The sequence below is a fragment of the Culex quinquefasciatus genome, chromosome 3, assembly GCF_015732765.1.
Source record: "Culex quinquefasciatus strain JHB chromosome 3, VPISU_Cqui_1.0_pri_paternal, whole genome shotgun sequence".
NCBI classification, from domain to species: Eukaryota; Metazoa; Arthropoda; class Insecta; order Diptera; family Culicidae; genus Culex; species Culex quinquefasciatus.
In genome coordinates this window covers 11443987-11463781 of record NC_051863.1, presented here as the reverse complement: position 1 = coordinate 11463781, position 19795 = coordinate 11443987, and the positions used below count along the sequence as shown (strand labels likewise).

Genomic DNA, 19795 nt, shown 5'->3' with positions numbered 1-19795 from the left:
TTAAATTAAAAAAAAAACCTTCCCATCCCGATGTTTTTTTTTTTTATTTCTGTCTCTTAAAACAAGTTTAAAAAAAAACGCGTCAAAACTGCATTTAAAAAAAACTACTCAAAAATTCGTGCCTAATTAAAAAAAAACTAAACAAAATTGATCACAAAATTCTTTGCTCTTCCTTACAGTTATGTCACAAACTTGCAAAATATCAATAAACTTATGAAAAAACCAGGGGGATGCTAAAGGCCGCCATCTTGGGTGATTGAGATTGATAACGCGCGCAAACTGTGCACAGCACAGTACTGTAGTAAAAGTCAAATTACACAGTACTTCTGTTAAACGTTTCATGTGGTAAAAGTACAACTTTAAATGAGGTCATCGGCCTGATGTGTGCTTAATATACCAACTTTAGTAGTTTTTTTGCAAATAAATTGATAAAAATCACCTCTAAAACATAAACTTAATTTTTAACGTACATTTCGGTAAAATTTTACATAAAACAATAATTACTTTATTTTTATTTTATGCCTGCTGTTTTTGTCTAATCTAATCTAATCGAACACAATCGCAGCCAGTCCGAAGAAAGCATCCTGGAAGAACTTAGCGGTTAGATTACGCCCCAAGTCCTTTCTTGTCAGTATTAATAATTGCAGTACATCCGAGTTACCACGAAAATGTATAGCAAAAATTAAAGCGGCCAGGCATACTGCGTTGCATTAACCGCAGAGACAGATTCTGTGAACGGATCACATTTCACAGAATCATCAGGGGAGGAAGGATGCGTGGACATACCGTACCAAACGCTCCGAATATTTTATGCCTGCAGTTTTTGTACTTTTTTTACAGTGCGCAGTAGCTTTGTTTTGGTTACATAACGAATAGTTGAATAATTGAAAGCTCCCTTTTGTTCTGGTGCCGAAGTTGACAGCTTGTGTTGGCTGCGGGTGAGCTGCCTGTAGTGAGATATAGATGTCGCCCCCCCTGGAAAAAACCCAGGTTTCGAGTTTTCTTCCGATTTTTGGTCCCAAAATTCAAAACTTGTAAGAAACCTTAATTTGATTTTATTATTATAATTTTCAATCGATTTGACAAGATTTTTCACCCCTTGATTTGTTTGAAGAAAATTTAAAGGAGGGTTACACAAACTTCAAATAAAATAAGCACAATTTTTTTACCTTTTTCAATTTATTAATAAATAATCTAATTTTTACTAAGCCAGCAGCATTTTTTTTTTAAAGTTGATGTCGCCCACTTAAAAATCACCATGAAAAATCAGGATCAGATAAACATTTTCAAAAAGCGTCAGTTGCAACATTCCTAATATTCAAAAATATCTTTTGTTGTCAAAAACTGGAAGGGGCCATAATTTCGTATAATCGAGACAGGACTGTATTTATTTAATGTTTTATAGCTCAAATTCCCTACTTGAACAGTACAATTTAAAATAAATATTTTCGGATTGTTTTTAAGATTGGTTTCGGGGTCCTTTGGTCAAAATAATTATATTAGTATTTGTATTCTATTCTAATCCAACTATCTTGTAGAAGGATGTTTGTCAAAATATTGTCAGCAAAATTTATATCTTTGAACGAAAAATCATGGTAATTATGGATTTCTGAATCTTAATTTGGTTTGCACAGCAAAAAAATGTGTAAATTTGGAAGGTTGAATATTACCTCTTTTATGAAGTAATTTTACCTCAATTTAGACTGAAAAAACAACATTACACCAGAATAGTGGTAAAATTACTCGTTTTCAGATGTAAAATTGCACATTTTTTCTGACAAAATAGATGTACCCAATTCTGGATGAAATTTTACCATGATTTTTTTTCTTTGTGGATTTTCTTTGAAAAAGCAGTTCAAATATTGAAACCTTAATCATGTCAAAAATATATTTAATTACAGAATCATACAATTTAATCGCTTGAAAAAAGCATGAAAGAGAGTTTATTTCTAACTTGTATACTGCCCCTGTTCGCATAAATGTTCCATATCCATTTTCGTCACCTTTTACACAGAAAAAAAATCATGGTAATATTACATCTGGGAAGGGGTACATCTTTTATGTCAGAAAAAAGGTGTAATTTTACCTCTAGAAATGTGTAATTTTACAACTTTTCTGGTGTAATGCCACTTTTTCAGCCTAAATAGAGGTAAAATTACATCATAAAAGAGGTAATATTCAACCTTAGAAAATTACACCTCTCAAATTTACATTATTTTTTACTGTGTAGTTATTGATGCAGTTTGGTTAAAAATCGTGTGCTCGTTCATTTCTGATTTCTAAAACAAAGTACTGGATGTTTTGGGCTTTTCTGAAAGAGCACACGATTTTGAAGAAAACTGCATCAATAACTCAAAAGCGAAGAAAATGCATATGGGACATTTATGCGATCAGGGACAGTAGAGTTCTCAAAGAAAATGTATTATTGAATGCGATTTTTTTTCAAACCGAGCTGCTTGGAATTTAGTTTGCTCCATTAAATTGAATGCTGTTATACACAACAAAAAACTTCAAATAATTAAACATTCTACAACAACTAGTAGTAACATTAAGACACCAGTGTAACCTGTAACTTCTATCGTGTTCTTGTTTGCTTCGACATAAAAGATACCAGAATGCAAGATATGTTTTCAAATAGTCAAACATGTTGATCAAATAAACGTTAGTTTTTATCATCAACCGTTTCTTCTTGCCTTCGGCAATCGACCGATAAGGGTTCATTTTTGTACGACTCTTACTCTTACAAGTGTTATCACACGCGTCCAAGAACCTTTTCCCCTGTGCCCTTGTCGTTTGTTCAAATCAGAAACGCACAAACAAACGCAACAGAACCAGGTTGTTTACTCCTCAACTTTTTTTTCTATCAGCTGTAAGATTCAGTATCTCTGTGGAGCAGCGTTGTCATCACTCACCGGTTGATGTGTATACACCGCTTATCGTTTTACAACGTTTTATCTTTCTCTTTTTTTGTTATCAAACATTCAGATAACGCTCGGCTTTCATTGCCTCTCTGGTGCGAAGTTTGAAGCCAAAGTCAGTCACCGCAGGTTCTCTTCCATCAACGAAACGAAACGTTGTTCGACCCCGGAATGACACAACTTCTGCAGCCCGACTTGACGATCTTGACCTTTATCAGATATATTGGTCCCGCGTAGCAGAGTGCACACACGTGAATCAATCGCGCACCATTCAAGGGCTTGGTCGTCCCGGCGATTGCATGCAAGTACGCTGCAGGTCTTTATTTATCGATACCTCTGTTGATGTTTCTTCATCAAAGCTTATTCACTATAAGCGAATTGGTATTAGTCAGTCCCAGTAATTGTTACCTGAATCAATGTTGTTTCTCTAATTGTCATACTAACTAACAACATTGTGAGCTACAGCCCAGAGCCCTGCGCACGATTTCTGCATGCATTCCTTCCGAATGCTTCAGCAACAAACGCGGCTATAAAAGTGATCACATTCTGACAGTGCAGCACCACACAACAATCATCACTCACCACCGCGTTTAGTGCCCTTGGAGATAAGGATCCATCCGCGGTTCTCTTGGCTATACCTAACTACAACAACACAGACTATAATGATCTATGACGAATGGAGTTAATCTGTTCTGTTCTGTTGTATTCATTCTAGGCCGAAACGCAGGGGGCTCTGATGAACGCTTGATTCGTCACAAATCCGCTGACTAATGGTACCAGCCGGTAACGCACGACTTGGGTTCAATTACTAATGCGCGGTGCTTAGTAGATTGCTAGCAATTGTACACCCAAATAAAGTACCTTTGACAACAAGTGTGACGCCAGCAATATGCTATACAGGCTTAATTCCTTTGCAAGCTTTGGTTGGCCAAATCGGGTGACAAAAAAAAAAAACAACTTTCAACAACATACTTCTATTGCTATAGAAACATTTAGGGCGTCCATTTTTTTAAGCAGTCATAAAATTTATATTTTCATTATATTTGTTTTGTTTCCAAGCTTAAAATCAAAGATTAAGCTCAATTATATAAATTGGTGATAATCTACACTTCAATCTAAACATAGACGACAGTTTTCAAATACACAGTAAAAAATTGTGTAAATTCGGGAGGTGTAATTTTGGAAGGTTAAATATTACCTCTTATATGATGTAATTTTACCTCAATTAAGGGGCTACATACATGTAAATCGACAAAAAAAAGTCACACTGCCTTGACCAAATCGGCTCAAAATTTTGGTGAAGACTCGTTAAACCGATCCTGTGTGTATGACGAAGGCCGATTTAAAAAAAAAACTTATTTAAAAAAAAGATAAAAATATTTTTGTGTTTTTTATATAAAAAATCGTCAATTTTCGATTTTTGTATTTTTTTTTAAAATGAAAAATGCATGGCTCGTCATGCATACGGGATATGTTTTGGGAGTCTTCACCCCGAATTTCAGCCAATTTGATCCATCCCATTTCGAGATATCATGGCACCCGTAAATCAACTTGGTGTTTCGAGAAAAACGCTCAAAAAGTTTGACAGTCCGCTTTGCGCACGGCAAAATTTTGAGCCTCAAATCGTCTCTAACTCAGTTTAATCATTTAATATGTTCATGAAATTTTCAGGAGCGATTGAAAATCATCTTTTTAATGGTTTTAATACATTTTCTGTAATATGAAATTGTGTGATTTTCTTCATGTATGTAACCCCTTAAGGCAGAAAAAGTGACATTACACCACAAAAGTGATAAAATTACACATTTTCAAAAGTAAAATTACACATTTTTTCTGACATAAAAGCTATTATATCTGAAAAGGGGTAATATTATTAAGATTTTTTTTCTGTGTAGCTTAAGGGGTTACATAAATGTAAATAAATGTAAAACATTTAAACTTGTTTTAAATCTTTTTTCAAAACATTGAAATATATATTTTCACCAATTAACCAAATAAATTTCAAAATTTTGGTTCATTGCCGAGATATAGCATTTGATTTGAAGTTGGCAGTTTAAAAAAAACGGGTGCCACGATGTCTCAACACTGCTTTGACCAAATCAGCTCATAATTTTGGTGAATACTCGTTAAACTGGTACCGCGTGCCTGACGAAGGCCGATTTTCAAAAAAGTTTATTTTTGAATAAGATAAAAAATATTTTTATGTTTTTCATATAAAATCTAAAGAGCTTTTGATTTTTGCATTTTTTAAATTTGTATTTTTTTAAATCGGGCATCGTAATGCACACGGGATGTCTTGTGAGTCTTCTCCCCAAATTTCAGCCAATTTGGACCATCCCATATTAAGATACCGTGGCACCCGTAAATCAACTCGGTGTTCTGAAAAAAATGTTCACAAAGTTTGACAGTTTGCTTTGCGCATAGCAAAATGTTGTGCTTAAATCGTCTCTTACTCAGTTTAATATTTAAATCAGGAAATTGAAAAGGTCCAATAAACCAAATTTTCAGTTTTTGATTTTTGGGTGTTTTTTAATACCCCTGACTCAAGGCGCTTTCAAAAACATCCAAAAAGCAAAAACTGGAAGTTTGGTTTATTGGACCTTTTCAAAAAAACTCCAGAAATATCTTCTTGGAACTTTCAGGACTGACCATTTTCAAGTGGATTTAATAAATTTTCAGAAATAAGATTTTTTGCATTTTCTACATCTATGTAACCCCCTAAAAGAAATTAAATATAGATTTTTTTTTTATTCTGTTTTTTATTCTGCTTTGGCCAACTGGAGAGAACTGGGACTACAGTCTGAATAGGTACAGGAGATTTTAGAGCAAAGAATTTGGAATCGGTTCTCAAATTGTTGGGTTCTGTTCTTTTTTTATACCGAAGTCTTTCAAAACATTATGCATAAAATTGGCTTAAACATTTTTTTGATCGATTTCGGCGATTCCCGGGACAAATTATTTAAAAAATCCCGGGATTCGGGAATTCCCGGGATGGGTGCACTAGAAACATTAAGTACACAGTAAAAATGAAATATGGTAATATTACACTAGAAAATTTAAAATGTGTGTAGTTTTGCCTCTAAGAATATGTAAATTTACATCTTTTCATGTGTAAATTGCATTGAAAGTCCATCGGAAAAAGGAAATATTTTAGTACTAAAAGTATTTTTTTTTCTTTGCATCTTAGCCTTTTTTGGTTTTGCAGTTTTATTTAAGAGTTTGCTCGATTTGTCAAAGTCAAAAGGGTCTTAACAAGATGTTTATGGTTTCCATAATGGTGAAAAAACTTAAAGTTAAAAAGTAGGGGAACAGCATCTAATTCCAACGTGCCTCTAATGTTGGCAGGTCAGAACTTTGACACTCAATTAAAGCTAATTAAAAGCGTTTTCAACTGAAATCGAATGATAAATAGCTCAATGAGAAGTGAGCAAGCAAATTTCTATCGAATGTTTTGAAAAATTAGTTGTTTAAACAGTGAAAATCAGCAAATTGGATGGAGTTAGGAGCGAGTCCTGAACCTGCCAAACATACGAGAATTTCCCCTATTAAAAAAAAAATGTGAAGAAGGAAAAATATTTTTGAGAGATTTGTGTGCCTTAATTTTTCATGTTTCCACATGTGTTTGATCTCGCAACTAAACTAATAAAAATTGAAATAAATACATTTCAAAAGTGCAAAAAACACTCAAACCGTTCTAAAATTTAAGGATCGATTGAAAATAAAAATATATGGAGAAGAGCTAAACATTAAATTTGAAAAACAGTCACGGAAAACCGAAAATAAAAAAATAGAATTTAACTTAACTACTTTTAAGTGCAATAAATAAAAAATCTTTTTTTCCTGTGTTTTTTTAAGTTCCAATCATAATATTCTATTTTATTGAAGATACCAAATTGATTATAAAATTCCTTCTCATGATATTTTTGTCGAATATTTGCATGTGCGATTGACCCGCAAAATTGACTTTTACAAAATGCGATAAAATAATAAAAAATATAATAAGTTTTGACAACGTTTTTTTAAATTTCACACAAAAAAATGTTGATGTAAAATATCGAAAAATATTTTAAAAGAATCGGCTGTGATTCCGTTAGTCAATTGTTATTTTTCAAAATCGATTTTTAACTTTTTTTTTGTACAATGTGTTACACACAGTAAAAAAAATATCAAGGTAATATTATATCTGGGAAGGGGTACATCTTTTATGTGAGAAAAATTGTGTAATTTTACCTTTGAAAGCGTGTGATTTTACCACTTTTCGGGTGTAATCACTTTTGCAGCCTAAATTTTGGTAAAATTACAACCTGAAATTACACCTTCCAAATTTAAACATGTTTTATTGTGTATTGGTAAAAAAATAAGCTGTATAATTATTGTTGTGTTTAATAAAATTGCCTTTTAGGAAAAAAACTTCTAATTTAAATTTTGAAATAAATATTTTTAAGTGGTGCTGACGAGAAAATTCACAAAAAAACATCAGCGGATTGATTTTCTTGGAGAATTTCGGAAACGGTTTTCTTTTTCGCGATTTGCCTTCCTCTCTTTCGCGGGTGAAAAATGTTCGCCATCGAAAATGATTTTTTTTTGCGATTTTTCCATCCCTGCTGTGCATATAAGAAAAAATAAATATTTTTTTTTCAAGGGGAAATAATACCATACCCTTTCTCGATCAATTTATATTGTCGGGTTATTAGAACTTTGAAACTGAGTTACAACTTTCATAACATATTATTGACTATTTCAATGTAATAAATAACTCAAATAGAAGTGATCAAGCAACTCTCTATTGCTGATGTATCTGAAAAGGATATTTGAATAGCGGAAACTGCAAAAAATATATTTCAATATCGCTTGACCGATTTATTTTTTCAGTTTAAAAATGTTTATTTATTCATTGATCGTGTTACACACTACCATTACCTGTTTCCACTCATTCCAAATATCCTCTCTTATTTAACCTCTTCAAATCGACATTGGTTGTCACGAAGCATCTTTTTCTATCAATCCATGTCACTCCTCGCCTGGGTGTACTTTCAATCGAACTGATTTTCAAAGAGCTCAACCAATCTGCCCCAAAACTTCCCTCACTCAGGTGTGTAGCCAATACCTGCGTCGCGTGCCCATTGCCGTCAGTATTTGTGCGAAGGTCTATTGATTCACGCCGCGGCCAATCCACCGGTGATAGCAAATCGCAACTGATAACAGACCATTGATGCGTGTGTCCCCCGACGTACCTTGGCCAGTTTGAGTACGACTTCGGCGCGGTTCAACTCGTTGCGTTCGGCGAAAGTAAAACGTGTTCACCGGTCAAGAAGAGTAAACACCTCGGGATTAATAACGGCCTACAGGTGGTGCTCGATCTTTGAAGTGTATGTTGTCCCTGGGGAGTGAGTTATCGTGGTGTGCCTGGATGTGTCAAGGTCGTAAAGGCACAGCTGAACCGACCATCAACGTTTGTTTACTGCTGCAGACTGGGCGGTTGTTTGAATTCGCGCTTCCGAAACTAACAACACCCATTAATTCACTGCCAATCACGGCTGTGAAATATGAGTGAACCAGAGGTAGCAGCAGCAGCAGCAGAAGTTCAAGTGTTTGGAAGAATCGATTGCCGCGGATTGTGTCCTAGTGCGCTGATCTCTGTGGCCGGTGTGTTTAGCGTAATGAGCCAAATGATGATGTTCGTGTTGAGAGTAGTGCGAGAGTAAACAAGCAGATTTTGGCGCCAGGAAATTTTAAGGGGGAAAAGGTGCAGCGCACTGAAAGATCGTCGTTGTTGTCTTTAGAAAGAGATTGATGGGGCACGAACGCGGTGGGTTTGTGTTTGAGAGAATAGTAAAAAAAAATGTTCTAAGCAAAAACCGTTTTGTTGATTGCGGTATTAGAGTCTTCGTATTTTTATGTTACGCGGTTTTGCTATCAATCATTTTAAATCTTTTTAAAAGTCATTTCCAGTGCATCAACAAGATTGAATAAAACTTGTTGTAATGTTCAGTGCAATTAAAATTTCATGAAAATTCCGATGGTAGAGCTGATTCTTCAGAGCTTTTTAAATAGTGGAAATTCTATTTTTTTAAGAGTAACTAAATAAAGACAATATTTTAGGAATCGAAAATTTAACCCAATTTTGATGGTTTTTGTTGAAATGCAAACCAAGTGTTTGAAAAAAATGCAACGGCTTTATCCGAATTTTAATTGGAGTCTGAACTGTAATAGAGTTTTTAGTATAACCCTATACTGCCCATTTTTTTCGCAAATTTTTATTCTTCTTGAGCAACTTTTGTCCTACGAAAACACTTACTCCTCTAATTTGCATATATCTGGTTTAGTTCATGTTTGTTTCTGATAGTTTTTGGCTTATTCTGCTACCTCCTATCATTATCTTTAGCCTATCTATTTTTATTTTATGTTTTTACAGTCATTTTTTTTTCAATTTTTTGCTTGTTGTTCGCATTTTTCGTTATCCATTATACCATTAACATTATTATACAATACCATTTTCATTCATATTGTAAAAAAAATGCAAAAAAACATTCTCTGGTACACTACAACAATTACAGCATACTTATTTTCACATACTATAGCGGAAATGTTAGTAAGAAACACAGCCAAAGTTAACTTCAGAATAAATGTAATTTTTTTTAAACATTGGCAAAGTTACATAAAACAAGTTACCCTTGTAACCTTAAAATTTCCTTAAATTTTAGGACTTCTTCTTTCCAGTGCTTTTAAACGTTAAAAATTGGCCCAAAAATGATTTTTGGTGAATTTTTAGATCGAAACCCGTCTAGATGCAGGATTGGCTTTATAGAGGGATAAAAAAATCATAAAATATCGCATTTAATTTAAATTTTAAAGCATAATAAATGTAATCGATGTTAACTATGAATAATTCTTTGAAATTATATTTTTGCATTTAAATTCAAAATGGCACTCGAAGACTTTTAACAAATTTTGAATTATAAGACCACAAATCCGAAAAATACCTAGACCAATTCCAGCTCAAATCGTGATTTTTGTGGTACTTTTGTACCCGACCCTCACCGATTTCAATGAAAACTTGTAGACATGTTATCCTAGGCCTATATAAGCCATTTTTGTGTACATATAGCCAATTGTACTCGAAAATAACATTCTAGAAGACCGCAAATTATTTAAATATTTTTTTCTATTTTGTAATTTAAAAATTACTGTATCTCGAAGCCGTTACATCGTATCAAAAAGTGGTCAAAGACAAACTTGTAGGAAATTGAACGGGCTTTCTGAAATTACACTGAAATAAAAATACACGCCACTTCTATGATTTTTTTTTATTTTTAAGTTTGAAAGTTAAATTTTAAGGTGATGCCACGATTTTTCTACGTTACAATTTTTTTAGGGCTATACAATTGGCTCCATATATATGGTAAAAAAGTGACGTTATCATCAAAATCAAGTGGATATAACTCGAAAGCGTTGCACGATATCAAAATTTATGTAAGATTCTTTCTGATTGCAAGTTTGATTCTACATTTAATAATCAAATCAAATATGGGTCATTCCAGGTCAACTGAGTACACTTTTGGACTCGACCATCCCCGATTTGGACGAAACTTGGAGGGAACGTTCATCTATCAATAGTTAACAGAAATGTCAAGTTTGGTGCTGATTAGACCATCCCTCTATTTTTGGCACCGCCCTCTTTTTTGACGAATTCCTTATGTTTTTATTTTATCTCCATCGTATTCCCTAGACATTTTACATAATAATCAATGTAGACCTCAAACTAAAATGAACTGTTAGCGAGATACAGCGATTTTATTGAAAAAAAGTTTGATTTTGCACTGCACTCTGTCCTATGAATTCAAATTCGAAATATGTTTCTCACATATAAAAACCGAACTATGCGGGATTCTTCCCTTTTTGTTGAAAAGTACACCATGTACTTCCACGTGCTGCGCAAAATCATAGTTTTTGTCAGTAGTATCGCCTTATCTCGCCAATAGTTCATTTTAGTTTGAGGTTTACGTTGATTATTATGTAAAATTGTCCGGGGAACACGATGGTGATAAAATAAAACAAATAAAAATATAAGAAAAAGGTCAAACTGAATTTTAATACTTAAACCGTCAAAATATATATTATTAGTGGGCATTTAAGTCTTAAAACTTTATTTTTATCGAATTCCTTGGACAATTTTCTATAAAATGCAACCTGTAGAAAGTTTTTTTTCTCAAGTATTTGTAAAGATATGATTAAAAGAAAAAAAAAGTTTTTTAGAAAATCGTCAAAAAAGAGGGCGGTGCCAAAAATAGAGGGATGGTCTAATCAGCACCAAATTTGGGATTTCTGTTAACTATTGATAGATGAACGTTCCCTCCAAGTTTGGTCCAAATCGGCGATGGTCGAGTCCAAAAGTGTACTCAGTTGACCTGGAATGACCCACTTTTCTTTTTTCCACTTTCTTCCAAAAATAATGAGAAATGATTTTTGGCCAACTCTTGCAATTTTTGTGTCAGTTATTTTACATTAAAAATTAAAAATTTCAAGAATATTTTTTTTTGTTAAAACTCGAAATAAAAAATAGGACTTGTATGAAAGAACTTATGATGCAATTTTTTGTTTTGTTATAGAAAAGGTACGTACACACGAAGCTTCAACCAAACAAAAAATACAAATTCGTTTCATTTTAAACTCATTTTTAAAGTTATAATCATATGACTTCCAAAACAAAACCAGACATTTTAAAAGAAGAAATTACATCAAATAGAAACAATCGATAAAATTATCAATCTTGATATTTACTTAGTACATTCTTCAAGTAAACATTCAATTCGATACAGCTTAGCCTAAGTGGCTCTGAATTCTAATGTTATTGAAAAAGAATTTTAAAAATATTTATTTTTGGAATTGTTTTTCAATAGCATAAGAAAAAAAATTTAAAGGATTTCAGGAAATTGTTCAAATATCGAATAAAACAAAGATGAACAACAAAAAAATCGTGTTATGTATTTCCAGGTGTTAAAAAACCTCCATAATTTTTAAACCTCAAATTGTTCCTCAAACCCACCCTGCCCTCAGCTAATCCAATCCTCTTCGAAATTCGTTACATTCTGCATTTGTTACTAATCCATCCGGCGGCGGCGGCGTCGATCGTCAGCCGCCGACCCGCTCACAATCATGGTGATGATGATGGCGCTGAATTCGGGGTTAGGGGAAGGCACGAGGATCGACCCCGTCCAAAGCTCCAATTAATAATATTTATGACACACCGCGTAGAGCGCATCGCCCCCACTTCCTACTCTGTTCCCAATAACTTTGGGCTGTTTTCATTTAAAATGGTTCGAGTTGACCACACTTATGGGCCAAATCGGATGATCGTTTTGGAAGTCCACTATGGGACGTCGTACCCTACACTCAGTTTAACATTAAATTATGGTCTGAAATGTTATTAAAATAAAATTACTCAAAATCGTATTTTTTTAACATTTTGATAAGCGTTGTATTTTTTTTAAACTAAATATACTAAATTTTAAATTGAAGGTTCTAATTCTGCACCTGAGTGCACATTCTTGGAACGGTTGATCTGGGGTGGATGATCATCGCCGTCGCCGGGTGTGAATTTTATACGATTAGTGTTGGCCACACGAGATATCGGATCGGTTGCAGATCCTGGCCTGGCTGATGAGGTTCAGTCTCGCTCGAATCGTTGGCCAGTATCGCACGGTCGTCGTCGCCGTCGTCGGGAAGAAACCACGATAAACAGCTTCCTGCCGAGCGAGAATTGCTCGAGAACTCGCAACCAGCTGGAGGCCGTTTCATCGACACACCATGTTAGTGTGGTACAGAGTTAATCGTCAGTTTTGATCGTGGCTCAGCTGAGTGAAGTTGCTGGCACTCGACTTACCAGTGGCAAATACGTTACAATTTAATTGATTCCACTTGGTCGAATCGCCGAACCGCCAAGAGAGTGATACAAGAGTTTCCGGTGAAGGGGAAATGAATCACGATTGGCGCCTGGTGAATGTCAAGTGTTGAACCGTGGCTAAGGCCAAGGAAAAGGGAGGAAACAAAATCCGTCAAAGAAGAACGTTGCAAAAGTGTCAACTTGTGGAAAATTTGCCGAGGAATTTGTAGTGTGACCCGGAAATTTACGCTGGAATTCCAACGAAAAAAATAAAGTGTGTTCAAGAAGAGTGCGATATGATTGTGATTCATGAAATCAAGCGATAACGATTCGTTATTAGAGCAATTTGCGGTGGTTGTGTGTTTTGTTTGTAGCAAAATTAGACTGTTTCTCAGGAAGTTATGAAATGTTTGGTTTATTTTAATGTAAAATTATAATTAAAATTAAAACAAAAAGTTTTTTGCATGATACGTTAACTTAGAGCAACCAAAAAAAAACAAAAACACAATCAAATTTATCTTTTTGGATTTTGTACTATTTTATTTTGTCGGTGTAACTGCGATATTGTGATTCTAGTTTTACTGTGAAAATAAATCCTGGTCACATTCAATAAACGCATGTTGGAAAATTTTACCTCTTTTTCTATGTAATTTCTCCTCAATTTAAGCGGAATAAGTGAAAATTCACATAAAACATGTTAATTTACACATTTTTTTTGTGTAATTTCACTTATTCCACAAAAATTGAGATAAAATTACATTGAAAAGAAGTAAATGCAACCATACATTTTCCCAATATTTCAAAATTGTACTTTGAACGTATGAAGTTTTTTTTGTAGTTCAACAGTGATATGAAAAAAAAAGTTTAAAATGTTCAAAATATTTGCACTTTATTTTTTTATGACAAATAACAGAGCAGGGTTTATGAGACTTAACACTAAACAGTACACAAAATCAAGTAATATTTAATCGGAGAATTGTGAAAGATTTTGCTTCAGAACAACATATGTAACACAACCCCTAAAATAAAAAAAATACATTGTTTTTTTGTGATATTGAGGTAATATTACATCGAAAAAGAGGTAATATTCCTCATCAAAAAAAATTTTTTTAGTATTCTCTTTCCACTCAAACTGAGGTAAAATAACATAAAAACATATTTTTCCTACACCTTCCAAACATTTTTGTTCATTATTGGTGCGCTCAGTTTCCTAACAAAGTTGACTGTTGGCTGCTAAAGTGATGTGAAATAAAAAAATATAAAAATTTAAATAACAAGCCATAGTCTTCACATTTAAATGGAAAAAGTGTTTTAAAATGCATTTTACACTAGTTCAGTTGTTTTGCAATCATTAGGTTTCAAAAAATCTAAGATCTGACAAAAGCAAAAATTGTATCGAAAAAAAAGATTTTGCATCGAAAATTTTCAAAAAATATTAAGATTTTTTAATAAACCCAAACATGCTAAAAATGATTTTTAAACGCAGGAGAATGTATTTTAATTTGATTTCAGTTGGTTGCACTTGAATGTTCATTGAAATTTTGAAGTTTATTGTAAAAATATTTTTTTTGCCCCTGATTTTTCGGGCCAATTTTGAAGGGGGGGGGGGGGGGGGGGTGACAAAAACTTTTAAAAATATTTGTACCAGCCTTATGAAAAAATAAAATAAAAGAAACTGTAAAAAATTGTGTAAATTTGGAAAATTTAAAATTGGAAGGTGCAATATCACACAGAAAAAAAAATCATGGTAACATTATATTTGGGAAGGGGTACATCTTTTATATCAGAAAAAAGTATAATTTTACCTTTTTCAGTCCAAATGGAGGTAAAATTACATAATAAAATGAAGTAATGTTGCACTTTCCAAATTTACATTTTCCAAATAAACAAAAAAAAAAACAATTTTTTACTTCTTTTATGATATTACATTATAAATGAAGTGATGTTGTACCTTCCGATTATACATTTTCCAAATTTACACATTTTTTTACAGTTTTGTATTTTATTTTGATTTTTCATAATAATTTCAACAGTTTAAGACATAAAAAGTGGAAAAACTAGTCGAAAGTGGTAAATTTACTCTTTTTCTGACATAAAAGATTACTCATTCCCTTATATAATTTTACCATGATTTTTTACTGTGTAGTAAACTTGAAAAAATAATAAAAGAGATCATGAAACGATAAAATTTCAAAGTTTATTGAAAGTCCATGAAGTCATTGAAGTATTTCAGTTTATTTTCAAAGTTTGATGCTTTTTTTTTAATTTCAGTAATTCAAAAGCTTTTTTAATTTGATTTACTTTTCTCGTTTTTCATTCGTTATGTTTTTTTTTCTTAAGCTTGAGCTTGATTATCAACTGTTATCAACCCTTAACCATTTTGATAAAAGAACCTTTAATTTTGTCTTTATGAGGGATGCGGTGATCTGACTTATTTTATGTATGTTTTTTTAATTGCTGTATTTTTAGTAAAAAAATGATTAAATATACTTTTTGTAACTTTAAAGCTATGATATAATTAAAAAGCCAAAAGGTGCAAACATGATAGGAAAAATACGAAACATACAAAATAGGTAACTAGAAGGTCGAAGAAATTCAAAAACAAACATAAACTTCACGAGATGAATGCCAATACTTTTTTTTTTTCCTTGGGCATGAGTAAGGACCTCGACGCCGTTAGCAATGTTGGCTTTAAAATAAAATTTCGTGATAATATCACTTCCCCCCAGCCAACATTTTTGCCATGCGAAGCGGGCCTCGACGCTGTGTCTAGGTTTAATTCCTAGCTAGGAGCCATCAGTGTCTTAAGAGGTGGTCCCAAGGCCGAGTAGGAGTTCATGAAGCAAATTAGTCGTCTCCCACCCCTTTTAAATTGAAAAATGAACTCTGAAACCAGCGCTTACTCACAACAGAAACAGAGGCCTCTTCTAGGCATTGTAGGATAGAATAGATTTTGAAATTTATTTAAAAAATATTATTACGTGGCATTTTGATATGTCAAAATTTCCATAGAGTCTCGGTCAATCAATAGTGCGATGATATCGGACAAAATTCGTTAATCTGTTGAACTAACGGTTTTCGGATTATGGTTGTATCGACCATTGTTGCGAATCGAGGGTCTACTGGAGCCTTGACGATCAAATGGAGCCTAACATTTCAAAAGGGCGCATGGGTTTTGTGAACAGGAGTGTGTCTCCTTCACTCAAATGACAGTTTACATAAGGTATAATAGAGATGCACTCTTGTTTGCAAAGCTCTATGCCCTAATGAAATGAATGGCATGAAATAGTCGTCTTAATTACTAGTGTTCGACTTATGAACTGTTCATTTATGTTTATTGGTTTTTGGAAGCGGCAAGACTGGTTTAAAAACAAGATCCTTTACCTTATTTGGCGTTATAATAAAACATTCGGGGATTTGAGATTAAATTTACTTTCAGACAGTTTAGTTTAGGTTGTTGATTAAAGTTAGATAGTTTTCCGTAGATGAATAATTGGACTTAAATGATAAGTTGATTTGAACGAAGTGTAGCATTTCATTGGCAGATCTGTTTCTAGTTGTAATGTACGACAAGACTATTGACGGACGTGACAGGTCGGCAGTTAGTTTTCATCTTTTTTTCTCTAGTATTTTTTATTTCTAGTTTTTTTTATTTCAGATTTTCTTTATTCAGTGTTAAACTTAGATTATCGTAACTGCTCAAATCATTCAAGTTCTTACTACTCACATCAACACTAATTTTCTTTCACCTCCCCCCTCCCGATCCCCTATATCTTCCGGTGGTGTTCATTTGGTATGCAATACTAGTTCGGCCACTACCCTTTTTTCCACAAGAAACCGGACTTGGACTGACTTGAGGCCGCGTCCCCCACCTTGCTCCGTAAAACGAAAACGAGATGAATGCCAATACTTTTCAGTAAAACTAGAACTAGAAAAATACCAAAAATCTAATCTAATCTAATCTAATCAGACCCTAGCGCAGCTCATCTTTCGAAGGGATTCTGGAGAGTGCCTTAGGTTAGATGACGCCTAGCACTCATCTTGTTATTTATTAACATTTGCAGTGCGCCATTGCATCGGAATGCATTGAAACATCACAAGCGTTAAAGCGGCCAGGCCTACTGCGTAAAGCCGTATCGCAGAGATGATTCGTAATTGGGTTGAGTTTGAGCACTGAGTGTTCGAACAACAACACAATTCTGAATCGACAAGGGAGGAAGAAGCGTGGGGACACACTACCATACGCTCCGAGATTTGGTTGTATTCGTTGGGAGCACCATGCTAAGAAGGTTTGGTACTCCGGGACCCTCTGGGATGGGACATTGTATTTCCACGAATGCCCTGGACACTATTTGCCGTGGTTATAGCGCCACAACTCGCTCTCTGTAACAGTTTTCCTAATTCCAGTCTAAGCTCACCAAGTCGTCATGGCCTAATGGTTAGCATTTTTGCTTACCAATCCAAAGGACGGCGGATCGAACCCCGCCTCGAGCGACTTTGATTTTTCGTTCATATTCAACATTTCAAATTTATGTGTTCTTAACTTTCTCGTTGGGAGCAGATGGGCATCGAACCCAGAACCATTCGCTTACAAAGCGAACACCGTAACCAGTCAGCCACGGTCGCTCCTTTTAGGGCTAGAAAAATACCAAAAAGGAAAAGAACAGTTTTTCGTCAAACAAAAGTTGCTCAAAATGATAATTTAACAATAATTTTTAATTTTGAAAATATTTGATTTTTTGTGTACCAAACAATAAGTCCAAGGCTATTCTAAGATACTGTTCCGCTACTAAAAAGAGCGTTTCGAAATGAGCGATATATGCACGACCGGCAGTATTCCCCATCATCATCGTCATCGGTGAAGGCCACAGACTGTTGAAAGTGTGGTGGGCAAAGAATTCACGCTGCGACAACGAAGAACCGTCCAAGAAAAAAAAAATCAAGAGTAAGAAGTATAAAAAACAAAAAGAAGAATCTCATAAGAATGAACGAATGAAAAAAGGAACATTCAACGCCAATAACGGAAAAAGAGTTATACGGGGGTGATATGTTAGAGAAGTGCTAAAAAGAGAAGTGAAAAAAATATAGAAGAAAAAAAAAATCAACCGTCGAAAGAACAACACAGCAAGTGAAACGCGAAATCATCTGAATACAAACGAGGCTTGCGAGTGTTGGTGAGCTCGCGCAAAGTCGTCAGTCGCGAAGTTTTGTGTACACAAGTCTCAGAGCGCCACACAAAAGCTGCTGACGAAGTGGATGGAAAAGTGGCGGATAACGAATACCACCACACACAAAACGCCACCCATGGTAGGAGTGACAACAACAACAACAACAACAAATGCACTCGGCTGGAGAAAAAAGCAATCGTTTTGACCAGCGCTTCTTCTTCTCCTTCTACTTCGTCTTGAAATGCTTCTTCTTCATCTCATTTTTGTTGAAGGCTCATGTGGGAGCAGCGCGATAAGGAAATAAATATAGACATGGCTGGCAGTGGCGTTGGTGGTGGTTGTGCTGGTGGCACTAACGAGAGCAGTGATAATAATCGTGAGAGCGCCAGGCGGAGCAGGTTGCTTTACTACGATGATTTCGTCACGCTGGACTCGACGGTTATGATAAAGGTGAAGAGAGTGTTGCTGATTTGTTATTTTTTTGTTACTTCTAGATTTTAATCCGGCAAGCAAAAAATGAATTTTCAATCAGTTAATCGACATTGATCCCACTCGATGGGAGGTGCATTCTGTGACTAATCGGCTCGATACGAGTCATAATTTGGAAGCACAGCTGGTGATGTAGCCAAAGGACCCGAGATTCGGGGTTGCGATTTGAAATGCTTTGGGAAGGTTGCACTGATTTATTACGGGTCATTGTTGCAATTTAGGTCAGGTTTTTTTTTTAAATTTTCCATGAAAATGTTAGTATTTGTAGTTTCTGTTATTTAAGTTGCAATTATAATATCAATTTGATCAAAAACTTAAATTCTAATTCCAAGCCTAATTTTTCAAAATATTGAAACAAAAATTACCACAGAATGCTACTTAAACTATAACAGTTGCTACCGTCGAGTATTTGAGAAATTTCGATGAATTCTCTAGAATATTTATACTTAAATGAAAATAGACGTTATACAACCATCTATTCCAAAAGATTTTTAATAAAAACTTCTGTTTTACAAAAAATATGTCTCTTATTGTTTAAATTTTCAAAAATGGGGGACAAAAACTTGAAGTAATTGGCCAAAACTCCATTTAAGTACACGTAACTTATGACAGTGTTGCCAGACTTAGAACATCAATCTACAATTTGAAATATCTTTTGAAAGTCGAAAGCAAGTGATCAACAATGATTTTTGAAAAGTTTTTTGTGGGCTATAATAATTTGGGCAGCGAATGACCGAAGTAAATTAAATAATAATGACTACAAAAATATGGAAAATGTTTAATTGTCACATTTTTTTTGCTCTTAAAACAAATTCGTATAGTGAATAGACGCATTTGCAGATTTCTGGCAAAAAAAAACTGGATTCAAGTTTTTCAATAAGAAGTTTTTAGTTTACATTAAGCGTGATTTAAATATCTTAACAGTTTTTGCTGTTTCAAGTACAAAAATCATGATAAAAATAAAAAAATAGCGTTAAATTTGATTTAAATTGGCAATAAAAATCATTGTTCGAATCGATCAAGCTAAAGAAATATAATAATTAAGGCTATCAGTGAAAAATCCTCACCATATCTCATTTTGAATTAGTTTTATTTTTTTTTTCTAATTGGTCCAATGCCATTTCTTTAGAGATTTTAATGGACTATACAGAAAAAATAGGCACACAGATTTATTTTGCCGATTCGCAAATTAACTTTTTCAACAAACAATCAATTTTCCAAAATCTATATTTTCTAATTTTGGAAATTTTGTGATATGTTTTAGTAGGGGGCAAAAATTTAGGCGACGAGTTTCAATTTTCAAATCTTTGTTTGATTTTTTTGTTGTTTTGGGAAAA

At 33.9% G+C, this 19795-nt stretch overlaps 1 protein-coding gene and 1 long non-coding RNA gene across 5 annotated transcripts in view; both read left to right on the top strand.

Moving 5' to 3' along the window:
• LOC6041213 (unconventional myosin-IXb) overlaps window positions 1-19795 on the top strand; it is a 121402-nt gene that overhangs the window by 33521 nt on the left and 68086 nt on the right. The window lies entirely within an intron of this gene.
• On the top strand, window positions 12736-17891 carry LOC119770346. The gene is made up of 2 exons (XR_005278787.1): window positions 12736-13075; window positions 17566-17891. It is a non-coding gene; the product is annotated as an uncharacterized LOC119770346 (long non-coding RNA).